The sequence below is a fragment of the Aythya marila genome, assembly GCF_965140915.1.
Source record: "Aythya marila genome assembly, chromosome: 4".
In the NCBI taxonomy this organism is placed as follows: domain Eukaryota; kingdom Metazoa; phylum Chordata; class Aves; order Anseriformes; family Anatidae; genus Aythya; species Aythya marila.
This window is the reverse complement of record NC_139045.1, coordinates 38,599,662-38,617,845: the sequence shown is the minus strand read 5'-3', so window position 1 is coordinate 38,617,845 and position 18,184 is coordinate 38,599,662.

The window sequence follows — 18,184 nt, the reverse complement described above, 5'->3', positions numbered from 1 at the left end:
TCAAAAACTTCCAGTCCATTTAAAATTGATTTTTCTATTTCCTGATATCTTCTGCTTTATTCATATGATGCTAGATCAGTCTGGTACCATAAAAGATGAGGAAAAAGCAGATTTAGTCAAAGTAACATCTGAGGTATTCAGGCATTTACAGGTTTTTGTACATTGTAAATATGATTTTTGTAGTTTGTGGGAAAACATCAGAAAAAAATATGATCTGCCAGACTTGTACCAGAGCTGAAGTATGTTTGTTGTTCAGTATTTAATCTGTACATTTTCACAGCTCAAATTTCAGTAAAAAGAATGGAATGAATATTAGAATCATAGAATCATTAAGGTTAGAGAAGCCCTCTAAGATCATCTGGTCTAACTATCCCCCTACCACCAATATCACCGACTAAACCATGTCCCTAAGCATGAAGTCCAACCTTTCCTTGAACACCCCCAGGGAACGAGACTCCACCACCTCCCTGGGCAACCTGTTCCAATGCCTTACTACTCTTTCTGAGAAGAAATGTCTCCTAATTTCCAACTTAAACCTCCCTGGGCACGACTTGAGGCTATTCCTCCTAGTGCTATTGCTAGTTATCTATGAGAAGAGGCTGACCCCCAGCTCCCCAGAACTTCCTTTCAGGTAGTTGTAGAGAGCAATAAGGTCTTCCCTGAGCTTCCTCTTCTCCAGACTAAACAGGCCCAATTACCTCAGCCGCTCCTCATAGGACTTGTGTTCCAAGCCCTTTACCAGCTTCATAGTCTTCATGCTCCAGGGCTTTTATATTAGAAGTTACAGAATATGACTAATAGCCTTTAAGAAAGCTGAGCATTTAGTGAATACAGGTTCAGCATGAGGTGTGGCATGACCTCCCACAAAATATGGTTAACATTCTTACTTAACTACATCTAAGATTGTCCAATGGAATCAAAGTTTAAAGGTCAAACTTTGCATATAGCTGCTACTAGAGCTAAAACTGTAAACCCATGATTTATTACATCTGTTCATTAGGAAGATTATGTAGAGATTTTTCAGAAGAAATTGAAAACTTTCATATTAGACTTTGTGAAAATAGGAAATGAAGCATTGATGAAATAGGTAAAAGTTAGTTACATGACATTCTCGTTTCTTCTTGTTCCAGTCCTTTTTCCAGTGAAATTCATCACTTTTACCTTATGACTATCGAAACTGTTTTTGGTAGCAATCAGTGGCCTGAACAGCATGGCAGCATGGCATTGCTTCGCTGGTTTGGTAGGTTCTCAGATTAAAAGATATTTGATTTTTTTTTTTTTTTTCTTCTTCTGGGTTGTCTCCAATTAGAATATGTCTGTAAAGTAGTTTAGAATAAAATCTTCAAACAGAGGTCCAGGCTGCAGTCAGCAAAATTATTTTGATGGGTAGCAGCATGACTTGAAGGACAGATACAAACTGAGGAGATTTCAAAGGACTGGGAAAGGTCACAGTGAGAAGAATGGGCTTAAAGGTAAAAAAAAAAAAAAAAAAAAAAGAGTGAACAGAAGGATGAACTGAGGAGGTGAAGAGGACAATAGCTCTGCAGAATATAATATACAGTGAAAACTGAATCCATAAAAGATGGAAAGCAACACCAGAATAATAAAGATGTACTGCCTGTGCACTACAAAGTCTGATGAAAAAATAAAGGGGCAATTCTTTCAAAAAAAGTCTGTTTGAAGACAAAGTGAGGGTTTAAAGAAAAATTCTGTAGATCATGATCAGAAAGGTTAGAAAACATGGGAGAAAAAATAAAAGGGAAGTCTGTGAAGTAATATAATTGACAAGGTTGACAGCCTCTGTACCAAACTAGTGAAGATAATGAGCACGTGGAGTTACGTATTCTTAAATCTGTTGAACAAATGTAGTACTTGAGGAGGCAAAACTTATTAATGGGCTTATTTGTAATGCCACTGACCATGGAGAATTTTGAAGGGAAGCTAAGTTTTTCTGACAAAAATCACAGTCAAAATAAAGCAAAAGAACAACTCTTATGAAGAAATTATGTGGTTGATTTTAAATTTGTCAATATTAGTTTAAATAGACCAAAATACTAAATATACATAGATACTGAGTCATTCCAAGTGCATGATGCTAAGATACTATTCACTCTCGATCCTTTTACTTACATTTTATTTCTTCTTTACAAGGTGCCTAAAATTACAACTACTCTTAAAATGACTTGCTGACTTCCTCTTTTTATAGGTAAGACTAGAATACAAAGCAAAATTCTTCTTTGACCCTTCATAATCATCTGTTTTCACTCCCCTTTCCAGCTTTGTTTCTGTCAGCGTCCCTAGAGAACCCAGTTTCGACACAAAATGTTTGTCATCACTAGATTCTGAATACTGTGAATCTCAATCATTGCTGTTGATGGTTTAGCCATCAGAATGGTTATAAATATTTAAGAGCGGGTGCCATTAGACTAATTAGTGTTATGTGCTGTAATCATTTCACATGTGGACCCTTTCTAAGTTATCCTTTTTTTAATAATTGACACTTACACTCTGTTAAAATAAATAAAATTCTGCTCTACAAATAGTTTCTTTCTATTGTACTAACACTCTTTTTAATTCAATTGATCTATTTACTGCTGTGACCTCAGGATTTGAAAGATAAGTCTTCAAATGAAAAATCCAGCTTTCTTCAGCAGCCTGTTGGAAATACCGATGTTAAAACACAGATGGTTGTCTACAGACTATTTTTTACAGTTCTGTAGTTAGTAGGCTGATATTTGTCAGTTATTAGTACTATTGAATATAGCCATAGGTCTCCTCAGGGTAACACAGGCCCATGGCTTATCATGGGCCAAAAAATAATGTTCTTAGTACTCAGTCATGTGCACTGCAAACTATTAAGCTTGTGTTTTGCTGATGGCTGCAGTGATGGTCGACCTTTTTGCCGATATACAGGATTTTTAGGGATATTATTAGTTTGTGTAATGAAGCTGTTGTTGACATGAAAACTTTGGTACAAAACAAAATGACCTGAAATGTGGATGATTTTATTGTCTTGCAATATAGTTATCCTTCTCATGAAGAGGCATTCATCAGGATCTTGTCTGAAGCCATTTGCTTTGTTTTTTTCAACTATTCAGTGCTTTTGTTCTTTCACATAAATAGAATAAGCTTGTTTGAGATCTATCATTTCTTCTGCAAGCAACATCTTCATGGCATTTAATAATACCAGTCACAAAGTACTCAGCAGTTTGTTCCTCCATGTTTGGCTTTCAAAATCATTGTTGAACTTTTATAACTGAATTCAAGGGAATAATTGCATAGCCTACTTTAAGAAGTCTTACCAACTTACCTCTTTTGGTAGAGATAAAACAATCAAACATAATTTTCCCTGTTATGTGTGCGTGAAAACCAGCTGGGATTCTCAGAGGAACCATGTGGAAAGGGTGGGAGATCTGCAAGGTCATAACAGGAGAACAGGCAGAATTTGCGGTCAGAAGTGATCATAATATGTCACAATTTGATGTTTTTGGGAGATCTAGGATACCTCTTGAATTTCGCGTGCCAATATTTGGTGTCTAAGTTTACATGTTTTCTAAGATTTCAGTCTTTAAAGAATCCCTGTGCAATGTCTGACCGTGATTTTTGTATGCCTTCATTACCTTAGTTCCCCATTGATGCACTTGACTAAAACGTGAAGACCTTCATTCTGAAATCTGAACTGTGTCATTACAGTGTGTCTTGTCAAATGATAATTTAAGTTATCACCAGATATTTCTGAGATAGGAGGTAGTAAAATAGTTATATGTGTCAGGCATCTTAGAACTTTCTGTTGATAAGATCTTGCACTCAGGAGAGTGCCTTCTTGGGAAAGGGCTGAAATGGTAGAATGAACTTCCTCATGAAATAGCAAAAGCTGTAGATTTGTTTTGTTCAGTTCAATCTTACATTATTCCAATGTGTTCAATGAAGTAAAGACTAGGAAAATAAAAGGAAAATAAACAATACCCTATTAAAGCCCTTCTGTAAAAGGATCTTTAAAAGTAGCAATCTTACTTCAGGTTTCCTTATAAATCTATAAGTTAACACACACAGAATAAAAAGAAAATAAATAAAAACATAAAAAATGAAGCCTTGAGAATAAGTGGGTACTTTAAAAGAAATGACGCCATCTTTTACCTGTGGACTTTTATATAATATTTCCATTGGTAATTCATTCTGTGAATATTATGCTTGTATGCCTGTGCACCAACTAACCATTCAGTGAGTAGTACAGGTGTATTTGAGTGACATTTAAAAAATAAAAAATAAAACACAAAAAGTGCAGTGAAGCTACCACTATGTAAATAAAAGCAAAATCAAGATATTTTATTACCAGGATTGATGAGGTATGAAAAAGGAATAATCTGTTGTGATATACAGAGCATGTAGTTTTCAAGGCCGACAGATGAAAAAATCCTTAATACGAATCAAAAAAATGTCTTTTTTGGGGGGGAGAAAAGAGGGTCCTTTCCCTCCCCCCTTCTCCTTTAGCTCTTAATATAATGACTAGATCATTAGACACCCCTACTCTTAAATCACAATCAATGTTTAATATATGTTTTGTATCATTTTTATCAAACATTTTCCAGTTAAATTTAACAATAACTGATTTGTGACAAAACCATGTGAGACTAAAACAACAATAAAAATTCTATCAAGATGCAACAGAACAGTTTTTAAATAATTTTTCTATGAGTACGTGAGATCAACACCAAGGGAGGTGAAGAAAGAAGGGGAAAAAAAATAAAAAAAGAATAAACAACCAACAGATAGCAAACATCAGTGTTACTGAAAGTTAAAAATTTCTAAAGCACTTACTTTTTACTAGGCAACTTAATCCTAGTTTCAAAGCTGTTAAGAAGCCTAAACCACATGGATTTTCAATATCACTTAGGGCTCAGTTACACAGAGAAGTTCCTTCAGGCCCATATGTTACTAAGCCTCAGCTGCTATTCAGTAATTGCCTTCACTTTACGATAATTGTGATTTAGTCACAATAGTAGGCTGAGATAACTCGGCCTACAGTTAGAACGCAAAGGGGACTTCACATGGTGTAGGCAATGATTACCAGAGTCACTTGTATCTAGAAACTTCTTCGCATGTCTTGTTCATGTATTCTAAATTTATTTTTAAAGAAGTTCAGTTTCAAAAGAGGGAGTAAATGCCATATAGAACTTCTTAAAGCCATATTTACGGTATTTATGGTATAATATTTGTATTTTTATATATTCATATAAATATATACATATCTTTATTCATATATATTTATATATAGATATTTATTATATATATCATATTTATGGTATCAATAGACTTGTATCTTTAATTGCTTTCTGAAAGTAGGATTTAGAATTAGATATTTATTTTATATGCTTATTATACAAGCTCCTTAATGTTTCCTTTTAACTCCAATATTTTACTCAGTATGTAGGAAAAGGTAAAAATCTTTATGTAAGGATAAAAATACTGTGCAAAAAAAAAAAAAGTTACATTTCTGCCTGATGTGAACAATTTGTTTTTATACTGTTTAACATTAGTTTTTAAATCTATATTATTAAAAACAGTCTAAAAGCTGCATCAGAAAATAAATGTTTCTTCCCCTTATGAACTGCAAAAAATTAATTTTCTATATGGCCTTTTAGCTGTTGAGGTTTTTTCTTTAAACAAAACCATGAAAACCAAAGATTGTGTAATGATGGATTTGAAGAATAATGATACAATATACTTGTTGAAAATAATGTTGATGCTGAAATGGGAAGTATAAGAATCATTGGAAACATTATGGAAACAGGCAACATTGAAATAGATTTTTCTGTTCCAATATGGGAAATTTATGAATATATTTTATTATGTGATTTTATAAGGTTCCTTTCTTCAAAGTATTATAGTTATTTCACTTAAGAAAATGTTTTAATCCTATTTTTTTCTGCATTTTAAGGTTTTTTGTTTGTTTATTTGTTTGTTTTGCATCTATGCCACTTCCAATTTCCATTTTCACTTTGTTTTAATGTCAGAAATCACAGTGAATCCAAGGAGATTCACGCAGAGATTACGTGTAAAATTCCCTCTAATTCTAGTTCTGATTCTTGAATAATGGTAAAAAATATATTCCAGAAAGACAAATAGTAACGAAGTAATAATAGTAAAAGTCTTAACACCCATGTCTTCAAGCATGAGTAACACTCTTTGGGAGTAAGTTTTGCACAATTTCAACCTGTCAGGATCAGTCAGGGGAGCAAATAACTTCAGGTTTGGGTTATCATGTTACTGCCATAGGTCTAATGTTTTTGTACTGCCACAGGTCTAATGTTTTATGTGGGCTGGATTCTGAGTATCTCTTAAACCAAAGACCTAAGATAGATTAATACTGATCCTCATCAGTAGAATAGTTAATTCTTAGATCATTTCTTTTTCACGCATATTTAAATATGGAGTTTGAAAGTCAATGTTTGTAAAGGCCCGATTAAATTCAAAAAGGTGAGAGATGCTGAAGAAGTGGTCTGAGGAGTGGTTTTCAGTGTGGTTATGCTGGTGTCAGCTGTTACAGATTCCATTGTAGCCTGACCTGATCCTTGGTGTCAACTACAATTAGATTAATTACAATTTCTACAGAAGGGCTTTAAGTACAGAGGATTTAATGAGTTCATGTGGTAGTATGATAGCGAAGCTGTCATGTGTGTATTGGTACATGGCTGGATGAAAATAATTGATGTCCTGTCTTAGTTGTCAGCTATCTTTCAGTTTAAGCATATGGCATGTGACTAAGCTAACAGAAGGGTGATATGTCACTGTCAGCATTTGGGTGTGCCTTTTCTCTGTGCATGGGATACCTGATAAGACATCAACAAAAATTACGGTAGGCTTGGGGAGCTGATTCTTCTCTTGATTAATTACACTAATTGAAGTTAAAGTCTGTGCACACATCAAGGGCAGAACAGAACCTTCTTAATTTGTCTCTTTCAGCACACCTGGCACCCACTCTTTGTGGAGAAGTTCAAATAAGTGTGGTCACATTAACATTTAAGGTTCATGTATAGGATACTAATAAATTCTGTCATCATATCAATTTTGGTAGGAGTCATTTGTTAGGGAAAAAAAAAAAAGGCTCAAATGCCTTATCCATTGGATTCTGCTAAGCAATTCCTGAAAATCATACTCCATAATGATAATAGCAGTGACAACCTACTTAACTGGTTGTATTAAAATTCAAAAGTTTGGACTACAGTTTTTACCACACAGGAAAAGGTTCTCAAACCTATCAGTAAGAATGGGTCAAGTTTTCTGTTCTGTTGGCAATTAACTGATTCTTTGCATATTGAAGAAAGTACAAGTCTCTGTATTGACCCTTGAGTATGACTGGGAAAATTGAACAAATAGAGCAATTGTTTTGTTTTGCTTCTAAATGTGGAATCAGTTTTAGGGCCCCAGAGAAAAATTTTGGGAATTTATAATTGCTGAAGATTTGTTGAAGAGAAATGAGCTCTTGTCAGCTCAAAATTAATGAACTTTGTATTATTCCGATTTATGCTGCTTAGATAAAGCTAAATAAACCACAAATAATTATCTGTCATTTAAAAGTTTAAAAAAATATATAGATAATAATTTCCTCTCTTTCCTAACTACTGAAGTGGGAAATATCATCCTCTTTTGTAGATCATCTTGATAGCTGTAGTCAAAAAGTTGTCTAAAAGATTAGTACTGCTAGTATTCACATCCTATGTACTTATGAAGAATGCCTAAAACCCATCCATTCATAGCATAGCAGGTAAGCTAGATCTTAAGGTGAAGAATTAAAAAGTTCAAACAAATACAAATAACTGCTTACCCTGGAGAAGAGACAGTTTGGGAATAATCTCATCAGCATGTGCAAATGGCTTAAGTGTGGGTGCAAAGAGGCCGGAACTAGGCTCTTTTTAGTACAGGACAAGGGGTATAGAGCACAACTGAAGCACAGGAGGTTTCATCTAAATATCAGGAAACACTTTCTCATTGTGCAGCTTACCGAGCACTTGCACAGGTTGTCCAGAGAGGTTGTGGAGTTGTCATCCTTGGAGAGATATAAAAGCTGTCTGGACATGGTCCTGGGCAAGTGACTGTGCTCAAGCAGGGAGGTTGGACCAGATCACCTCCAGAGGTTCCTCACAACCTCAACCATTCTGTGAATGAAGTGAAATGTATTTGAGAATAAACATTTTACCTTTTGAGGGGCATAGTATTTCTTTTCTTTGGTAGAGCTTAGCAAGGTAGCATTCTTTGATCTCTGATTGAAGAATCTGCACTATTAATCACAGAATCATCTAGGTTGGAAGAGACCTCCAAGATCACCTAGTCCAACACTTCAAATGAGAATATTACAGTTAATTCTAGTTAGTTTTCTAACTCTTCATTACAGTCTTGTTGAAGATGAGCAAGAGATTTATACGTGTGTGTGTCAGGTCATGATGTTGATTCCAAGTGAGGGGTCTTAGTGCCAGTTTTAGAATTTCCTTGCCTCCAACTTAACGATTTGTGAACTAAAATGTCTGTGGAAAAGAAGGCTTAGGGGAGCCCTAATGGCAGTCTTCCAGTACCTGCAAGACAGAGGTAGTATCGTTGCAGAGGCGCGTGGAAGGAGGACAAGACTCAGCAGGCATAAATGAGAGATTTCAACCAGACAGAATAAAAACTTTTTCACCTTCAGGTAAGTCCAGCAGTGTAGTGGGCTGCCCAGAGAGGCTGTGCAGTCTCTTTTTGTGGAGGTTTTAAAACCAATTGGATAAACCTTTGAGCAATGCACTTTGACCTCAAAGCTGACCTTACCATGAGCTTTTGGGTCTCCTGGGAACCCTTCCTGCCTGAATGAATCCATTAGATTTGAAAATAGAAGAATGCTATCATCCATTCCTCTCAATCAGATATATCTTAGAAGCATAAAGATATTTTCAATTATTTTGTGTTTCATTTTGGAAATTGAGAATTGTACCAAAATACTTCTGTTACTAGACATCAACACAATCTTGTAAATCATTACTTTACTATATATTCTTTATGCATAGTTTACATGGCATGATACTCCTGTTTTATGGCTGTTTGAAAGTTGAAATTTGGCAAGACGAGATATTTTCTTGAAGGCTGAAGTGATACTACCCATTTATTTTGTAGCCATTTCCTTAAAGATTGTATTCATGTGACTGAACAAATGACACCATTGAGGTTAAGGAAAATCTTTGTACCAAGAAACCTATTCTAAACATAGCATTTGAAAGAGAAAAAATGTATGCTACCTTACTTTAAGTCTTTCATGATACAAGCACATTATTCTGTCAATGCTATGACTGTTCTGGTTAAATGAATCTTTTTTTAAGAACAGAAAGGATTGATATTTTGATGTATATCCTCATAAAAATTTTGCTTACTTTCACCTTATGCCCATTGCTTTTGACTGGTTGAAGAAAAATCTTTATAAATTAACTTTTAAGTGCTTGAGCAGTGAAAAATCAAATTTCCATAAGCAGATTTCAGTAATTAATTTCAGCAATATTTTAAATTTTCCTTACCATTTGTTAAATAACTCTCTGGGATACTGTCTGCTCCCTGTGTACCTATTTATAACTCATGAAAAGTTTGCCTCTGAAAGTTCTAGTTTGTTAAAGGCAATAACATTAAGATTTTTTTTCATTCAAGTACTTTTTTCAGGCCTACCAACTGTTCTTGCAAGTCTTTATTGAAAAAACATAGCAATTCATTGGAATCCTTAAAGAGAAATCCTAATGTTGGACACTATTTTAGTAATGGTATCATTAGTAGAGGCATTCTCAAGTTTAGTATGTTAGCATTCCCTACTTACAGCTTTATTCTAATGCTTAAAATGATATTTTTAAATTTCCATGCATGCTAATGCTTGTTTTGTGGTTTTGTTTTGTTTCTTTCACATTGGAAAGAGATTAAGAATGGTATTACAAAGAATACTAAGTAAAGGAGGGTGCTTTGTTGGACAGATGTTAAGATGAAATTACTATACATAAAATGTTAAATTTTATTAGAAACATTTTCATAACACTGCAAGATTTTAGTTAAGACTTTGCTTCAGTTTATTTAATTATTTTTTCTTTAAAGTTACTGCGTGGCTACTTGACATTTTTTGACAACCTTCTGTAGTGACAGGACTTAAAAACAGTCTGAGAGAAAAATTGACATGAAATCCTGTACGTTGAGGGAACCAAATAGTTGGACAACATGGAAACCGAACGCTGTGGAATGTGAGTTAATGGTAGGAGGCAAGAATTATCTAGTTTTCATTGCTGAAGTCAAGTGTAACACACCACAAATTGTAAAACACCACAAATTGATAAAATAAGGTATGTTAATCAGACTAGTATGTACTCTTCTCTATTTAAGGAGTTGGTATCTATCAGCCTTGCTGTTGGACAATTAAGTGGCAAGAAAAATAATCACCATGTCTGCTGCAAAGTTTAGAAATATGCCCTCATTTAAACCTAAGCCAGAAATAACAAGTGCCCTGAAATGCCTATAACAACAGTAATGTCCCTTGGGTTAGTAGCTCTCTGCTTTTGCTTTTAAAACAGATAGAAAACTGTGCCCTGCATTTTTCATGTAGATGGGCTGATTATCTAGCTGTGGAATCCAAGACAGTTTCAATCTTTCTGGTTTCTAGCAGAGGAGCAGAACACAGTATATAGGATATGGGAAGACTGCATCCATCAAATTCCTTCTTTCACATCAGGACATGATTTAGCAAGGCAGTGCATTGATACTTTAAATGAGTGCTTGCTGCACAAATACTTAAGCGTATTCCCCTATGCATATATTGTTATACAAAGGAGTTGGTTCTTACAGTAGATATAAATCAATTGTTCAGATTGTAAACTGGTAAGGATTTATAGAGAACAAAGTATCAGTGAGAAACAGTGCACTTACTAGTTCAAATCCAGTTTACTGAGCATTAAATTTTCTACACATGCAAAAGATGTTGTAGTTTATTTATTTGAATGGGCTTTTATATCATCTACAGTATCCCTACTTGGAAAATGAAGGTATGAGAAAGAAGGGAAAAAGTCCATAGTAAAGTAATTATATAAGGAGTAATATGGAGCAGTGATGTCTTTAAAGCTCTAGTCAACAATGGCAATAGAGAGGGCTATAACTCTAGCAGTTGAAATGTAAAATGGAAGTTAGAAAGTAAGTGAAAACTTGAGGAGTAATTAGCTAATAATAAAAAGAAAATCAATGAATGTATTTAAAGCAAGAATCCTTTTGCTTCTGCTGAAGAGTTGAAAGTAATTATAGAAGACGAGAACATTACAGGAAAATACATGATTTATTTACTCCATTGAAAACAAACACCCTTCCTCATTTTCTTGGAGCAACACAAAGCAAAACAAAACAAACAAACAAACAAAAACAACAGCGAAGGGCTACTAATAACCAAAGGTAGATTTATTTATTTGTTTGCTCTTTAATCTCTGAAGAAAGGTTGAAGAAGAAATCAGATTCTGGTACCTGTCAACTACACATGGAGTTCTCCTCAGATATTACCAATCTCAAAGTAACATCCCACCAAGAATGAAAGTGCTATGCCAGTGACTTCAAAGAGGTCTGGGATTAAGTTTGCATTACCAGGCTATACAGCAAATAAAGGATAAATATGTAGACAGCATTACAATAAATACAGTAAATGTTTAATGAAAGGGTGTAAAATCACAGATGGAAAGCAGCTCTTTTCAAGGCTCAAATATTAAAAACTGAATGTAGTTAAGAAAAGGGGATAAAATAGGTTTAATGTAAAAGCAGTTCCTGTCAGGAAATATTCCTTGGGAGGAATAATATCCCAAGGGGAAATAATGATACACGTATCATTTAGCACTACCATAGTTAGGTTGAACAACACATTCTGAAATACATAGTAATGAAGAGTAGAAGTCTGCCCTGTCAGGCCATTAATTTGTATTTGCTCTTCTTAATAAACCTCTTCTTTATTATGCTTATACAATGTAGAATGTATAAATACTTGATAGCCTAATACTTCTGTTGCATGTAGTACTCACACATATACAGTGATCTACATGTATAATTTATTTAACCATGCAGAAAAATAAGCCACAAGTATTCACAGGAAGAGAGTTAATCAATAAATCTTGGAATATATCATTGTGAAAAGGATGCTGTGTTTGTTGACTTTAAGACTGTCCAGGATTTAATTAACTTGATTTTTTCAAAGATGTTATCTGGAAATCAGACTCACCTAGATATGCATTTCATGCATATAATTTGAGTTTGCTTGAAATGATGTTGATATCAGTGATCAGATAATGATGCACTTATCTTGTTTCAGATCTTTATAGTTCAACATTGATGATGTATTTCTTGAGTGGCTTAAAATCTAGTGTAAATAAATAGTTTTCACTAAATGTAATTGTCAACCTCAAAATCCTAAAGAAGACACAAAGACTTCTAAGGAACTTCAATATTCTCCTTTTATTGAATTAACTACTTATAATCTCTTCTCAGATAGAAGAATAACATACCAGGCTTGATTTTATGAATGCATTTTTTAGAGTCATGACAGAGGAAAACAGAAGAGGTTACTTTCTACCCAGGGTGCCAGTACTTGCTTATGAGGGCTATAACAGATTTTATCCAATGAAATGGCAGTTTGAATGATTTTTTGTAGTGTTGAGATTTTCCTACTAAGAGCCTGCCAGACTGTCTGGAGCAGGCAACCTCAAAAAGCCTAGAAACAACAACAACAAAAGATTAACTATTAACAGTGGAGAAGCCTGCTGTGACTATGTATAGCAAAGCAACAGAATCCTTAATGCTTGATACATGGAGTGGGATGGAGTATGTAACTTTTTTTTTATTATTTTTTTTTTTTATTTTTTTCAGGTATTTCAGTGACTGGAATCATAGAGTATCACAAGCTGGAAAGGATCCACGAGGGTCATTGAAGCCAACTCCTGGCTCCACCCAAAAACCCAACCCTATGTCTGAGTGCACTGTCCAAACAATACTTGAACTCAGGCAGGCTTGCTGCCATGACTGCTGCCCTGGGGAGCCTGTTCCAGTTCCTGAACACCTCTCAGTGATGAACCTTTTCCAAACACACAGCCTGACCCTCCCTTGTCCCAGCTCCATGCTTATCCTTGGGTCCGGTCGCTGTCCCCAGAGAGCAGAGCTCAGTGCCTGCCCCTCTGCTCCCTTCGTCAGGGAGCTGCAGGCCGCCATGGTCTTCTCTTCTTCTCTTCTTCTCTTCCTCATATGCCTTCCCCTCTAGAACCTTCACAATCTTTGTAGCCGTCCTTTGGACCCTCCTTGATAGTTTTATGTCTTTCATATATTGTGGAGCTCACAGCACTTTGCAGTACTCAATGTGAGGCCACACCAGTGCAGAGTAGCATGGAAATCTTAAAGAGAAATGTCATGTTGTCAGTTCTGTGAACCTATAGACCATTTAAACGTTTTGTTTTACTTGATAGTCTCAAATCCTATTTTTATCAAAATTTGATTTCGACCAAACGCTGTTGCCCAGCTAAGGAAAAAAAAATATGTCTGGGTGGAAATACAATAGTCTCTGCTTTTCTTTCATGCAGAGGAATAGTCAGAGACATTCAAAGCTATCAATAAGTCAAATATGTCCCTTCTGAGCAGGTGTCATAAATGACAGCATGAAACAGTGTCTTCAACCTGCTGACCTTTGAGTCCGGTTACTATCAGACTGCATTTTGAGAAATCTGAAGAGTATTTCCTGATGGCTTGTGAATCTTTACCTGTCTGAAAAATTGCACTGTGTGAATGCACAGAGTGATTTCTGAAGCTGTGACCTAATATTGTGTGCCTATATTATGACTTAAACTCAGTCTATCTAGTATCTTTAAAGATATTTAGGAAAACTGTAGGACAACATACTTAGTATACTGGCAGAAGTACACTGACATACTAACAGCTTGTGCCTATAGCTGACTAGATTTAAGTCAAGGAAGCAAAGGGGCGCAAAAAAAAAAAAAAAAAAAAAAAAAAAGTCAGGAAGAATGATGAAACAGCTTAAACCTGTTAAACCTGAGAATTTTAAGAGAGGAACAAGTTGTCTGTTAACCTTTTTGAGGTAAACATCGTTTCTTTTGCATCCTCCTCCTTTGACAGCCAAGTAGATGTGGTCTGCTGAGAATTTCTGTTGGATTATGCATCTGAAGCATCATATGTGGGAGAACAGCTCCTCTGTGCTTCCTGGGAGAGCTTGGTTTGCAAGATAAATGCCTGAAACTGGGATTCCTGTATCCATGCCAAGAAGCAGTATCTAGGAGCCTTGACAGTTTGCTGGTGAAAACTCAGGAGAGGTTTAAAGGCTGCGATTTAATTTTTCATCTAAATTGTTTGATCAATAACAATTTGAAGAACTTTATATATATATTTATAGAATCTAAAACTCATAGGTCCCCTGAACCTATGGGGTCTGGATCTTAACAGTTTTTCAGAATGTTAACTGAATCTCTTGTGTATCAGTGATTTAAATGTAGTTTATGCAGTATAATTTTTAGAGAATATCACATGGAAGGTCATTAAAAGATACCAGCCATCTGAATTATTTCTAAATGATCTGCATTCTTATTTGTACAATAATGGGGCATCTGTGGTGTACATACTTGCTGGTAGTTAATGTTACAATATCATAGTTAGTGGTGATATGTGTAACATACATCACATAGCACAGATCTTAATATTTGGAATTTTCTTTTGAAGTGTGAGTCTTAAATTGTTCCTTGGCAGAACCTACAGGAATAAGGGATGACATAATTAATGGTTTGGAAAGGGATAGTCATTGTCATTTAACCAAAAGGACATAGATATCTAAACTCATTGCTCCTTCACATTCAGCAATATACTTAGAAGCATTTTGCATGCAAATCCATTTACAGGTATATCCATTAAGTACTTAAACATCAACAAAACAGAAAATCAAATGCTTCTAAGGGCAAAGGATGGAAGAATTCTCTGTCATTCATGTAAAAAATATTTATATGATAAATTGTCAGACTAAACAATGGTTTGCATTGATCTTGAATCAGTACTCTTTCTCCAACTAATTTTAGGCAAGATTGTTTATAATATTCAAAGAAATGTTTAAATATAGAACTGTACCTCAATACCATATGTCAAGTAATAGACAGGTCAGTGTTAATTCAGTAACATATTTGAGGCATAGCCATTTACTAGCAAGTAGAAAATGATAATCGGTGTTGGAATACTTCATTCCCACAGAATATATGAAGTTATATTTAAACTCATGTTTAGGATGAGTACTAACTCTCTAAACCCTTAAGAATGAAAAGCACTGCTATCAGGAGTAATTAGCTTTTAATTGTTATTGGTGAGTTGTTACATATGTGACTTTGTCAGATCTTGTTTGTTCCTTCTTTGTGCTTTCCTTCTTTCCTGTTTTTAACATCCATAGTATTTTATTCAGAATTTATCAATTTTGATTTCTCAGATAAAATAGCTAAATTAAATTCACAGTTATTAAAAATAGAAGCAATATATAGTATAAAAAAAAAAAAAAAAAAAAGAAGCAAGAAGGTAGATTCAGTGCTTACTAGTATACTCCACTTTTCTAATTCCTCCAGTATATTTGAATTGTTCCCTGGTTTAATTCTACTAACTAGAGTAAAGAACACAGACGGTCAACAGATGCTGCACAGAACACTTAAGAGTGTTCAAGACCTTATCCCTTGGTGTTGATAACAGATCAATATCTGGCCAGATTTTGTGTTCTTTTCAGGGGAATACAATGATAGAAAAAAGCTTATTACTTTTGTAAGTAATTATTTGCTTAAAGACTCTGCCCCTTCTAAACCCCATTGCTTTTTGAGTGTCATACACAATCCGCACTTATCTTTGTCTCTAATCAATAGGTATTAGATATTCATCCAAAACTACTGTCTGTGTCATCTTTTAGGTCTCTATTCTTGGCTATGATGTCCTGATTTTTAACCACTTTAGGAGGACTTTTTTGAGTGTGGTGAAGTTAAAAGGAATACACCTTTTAATTTGGTGCAACAGTAAAAAACATGTAAATTAAGAAGTGTAAGAAACATGTTCATTAAGTAGTGTAAGAAAAAAATGCTGTGATGTGCTAGAGCATTCATCATGTCACTCTCTATCAATATTTGGAGGCTCTTAGTTGTAAAGCCAAACAAGATTGTGGCCCATGAGCTGAGGTCCTCTCTAAACAGACCTTTTTCTTCTCTTTGCTTAAGCCTTCCAACACCGTAAAGGAGAGAGCAAAAAGATGAAGGAATGGTTTGGGTCTGACAGCTTCGTGCTACAGAGCAGCAGCTTTGCACGGAGCAGAAGGTGGTGACCCTTTCTTCATAAAGGAGAAATATCTACAGGCAGAGCCCTGTAAAGGGCCTTCAACTTTTTCATTCTTTTCTGCCACTTTCTGTAATATCTAGCTACCCTGAGGAAACGTTTCAGATTTCATTTCTTTTGGATTGTTTGTGAAATGTAGAAAAACAGATGTGCAAGTTAAGGTAGACTGTGGTATGGGAGTCCTATCTCTTGTTCAGCTGTGGTCCAGTCTCATGGGAAGTGGGATTTATCCGCAAATGCTACTAAACTGTGCTATATATGTGTGGCTTTATTAAGTGATGTTTGGCTGCCCAAAGCACTTGGGTGAATGTATCTCTGTCTGTGAATATTTTTTTTTTTTTTTTTTCCATGTGCCCACTTGTGAAAGCTACTGCACTCTGTGCTCTCAGAATAATACTTCTTAGCCAGAAAAGAAGTTAATGAAAGTAAAGTCATTCTAGAGGACATTCTCAGAAACACAGTATAAAATAGAGGGGAAATGCCAGGGAAAGCAAATACAGTTTGTTGTATTCAGTCAGTTTCATTTTCAAATGCCACCAGTTGTTGGCATTTAGCCATTTGTTAGAGAAAACAGATTCCTCGTCTCAAAGTCCTAACGATGTAGTAGAGATTAGAAGGGAAAATTATAATTTATTTTGCGTAAAGTCCAAAGGCAAAATGCACTCAAGTTAGAAAAAAAGTTAATAATAATTGTCCTATTTCAAGCGCTGGCATTCTTCAGCATGATGATGGGGACATATTCAGGAAGAGGAGCTAATGAGCTGCTGTTTTCTAATCAAAGCAGAAAAATCTAGTGGCAAAATGACAGACTTTCCATTTCAGTGTCATTTACAAAATGACAAAAGTAGCCCCTTGCCTACTCAGTGAGGAAAAAATTACAAAGTTTATTGCTAATAAATATTTTTGTTGTTTTTCATAATGAACCAGGTGTATGTATTTAATTCAGTATATGTTACATAAAAAGGACATATTTACCATGTTTGTTACAGATTGTTGATTAGTTAAAGAAGACAGGTATTGATGCTCTTTTTCTGTCAATTTTTTTCCAGTTGAGAAAAAACTCTTTGTGTTCCATATGTATGTATATCTGTGTCTATCTGTCTTGATTAATAACAGATCCATAATTAACAGTAAAATTTCTATTTTATTAAGAAATAGACAGAAAGTGTTGAGAAATACTGATATGATCCCATAAGGAAAAAATGTGCTGTCAAGATGGTACGTTTAAAAACTACCCCCAAAAAATGCATTCTGAAGGGAGAAACAAAAACGGAGAACAATATAATAAACAGAACATCCTAGGAAAGGACTGTTCACCTAGTAATACATTGTTGCAGAGAAGGAGCTGACATAAAATAAAATAAAATAAAATAAAATAAAATAAAATAAAATAAAATAAAATAAAATAAAATAAAATAAAATAAAATTTAATTTGTTCTGAAAAATTGCTAAGAAAGCTTGACTCCCTAGATCTACTTTAAATCTAAGCCATTCTCCAATAAGTACTCTGACTTATCATTTGTATGCTCTATCCCTGCTCTGCAAAGCTCTACAAAGCAGCAGGAGAGCATAAAATATATATTTTTTTAATGTCATCTGCTCATATATTTCACAAGTAAATTGTCAGGTAAACGAGACTGATGAGTAAAACAAACGGGAAATCCTGGGAAAAAAGCATCTCTTAAGGCATTTTGAATATTTAACTAGCCGGAATTCCCTTCACTTACTAATATTTTATAAAGAAAACAGTAACTTTGTGCTTTAATTTTTCTGAGATTCATACCCAAACTTAGCAATAGAAATAATGTCTACCATAAAT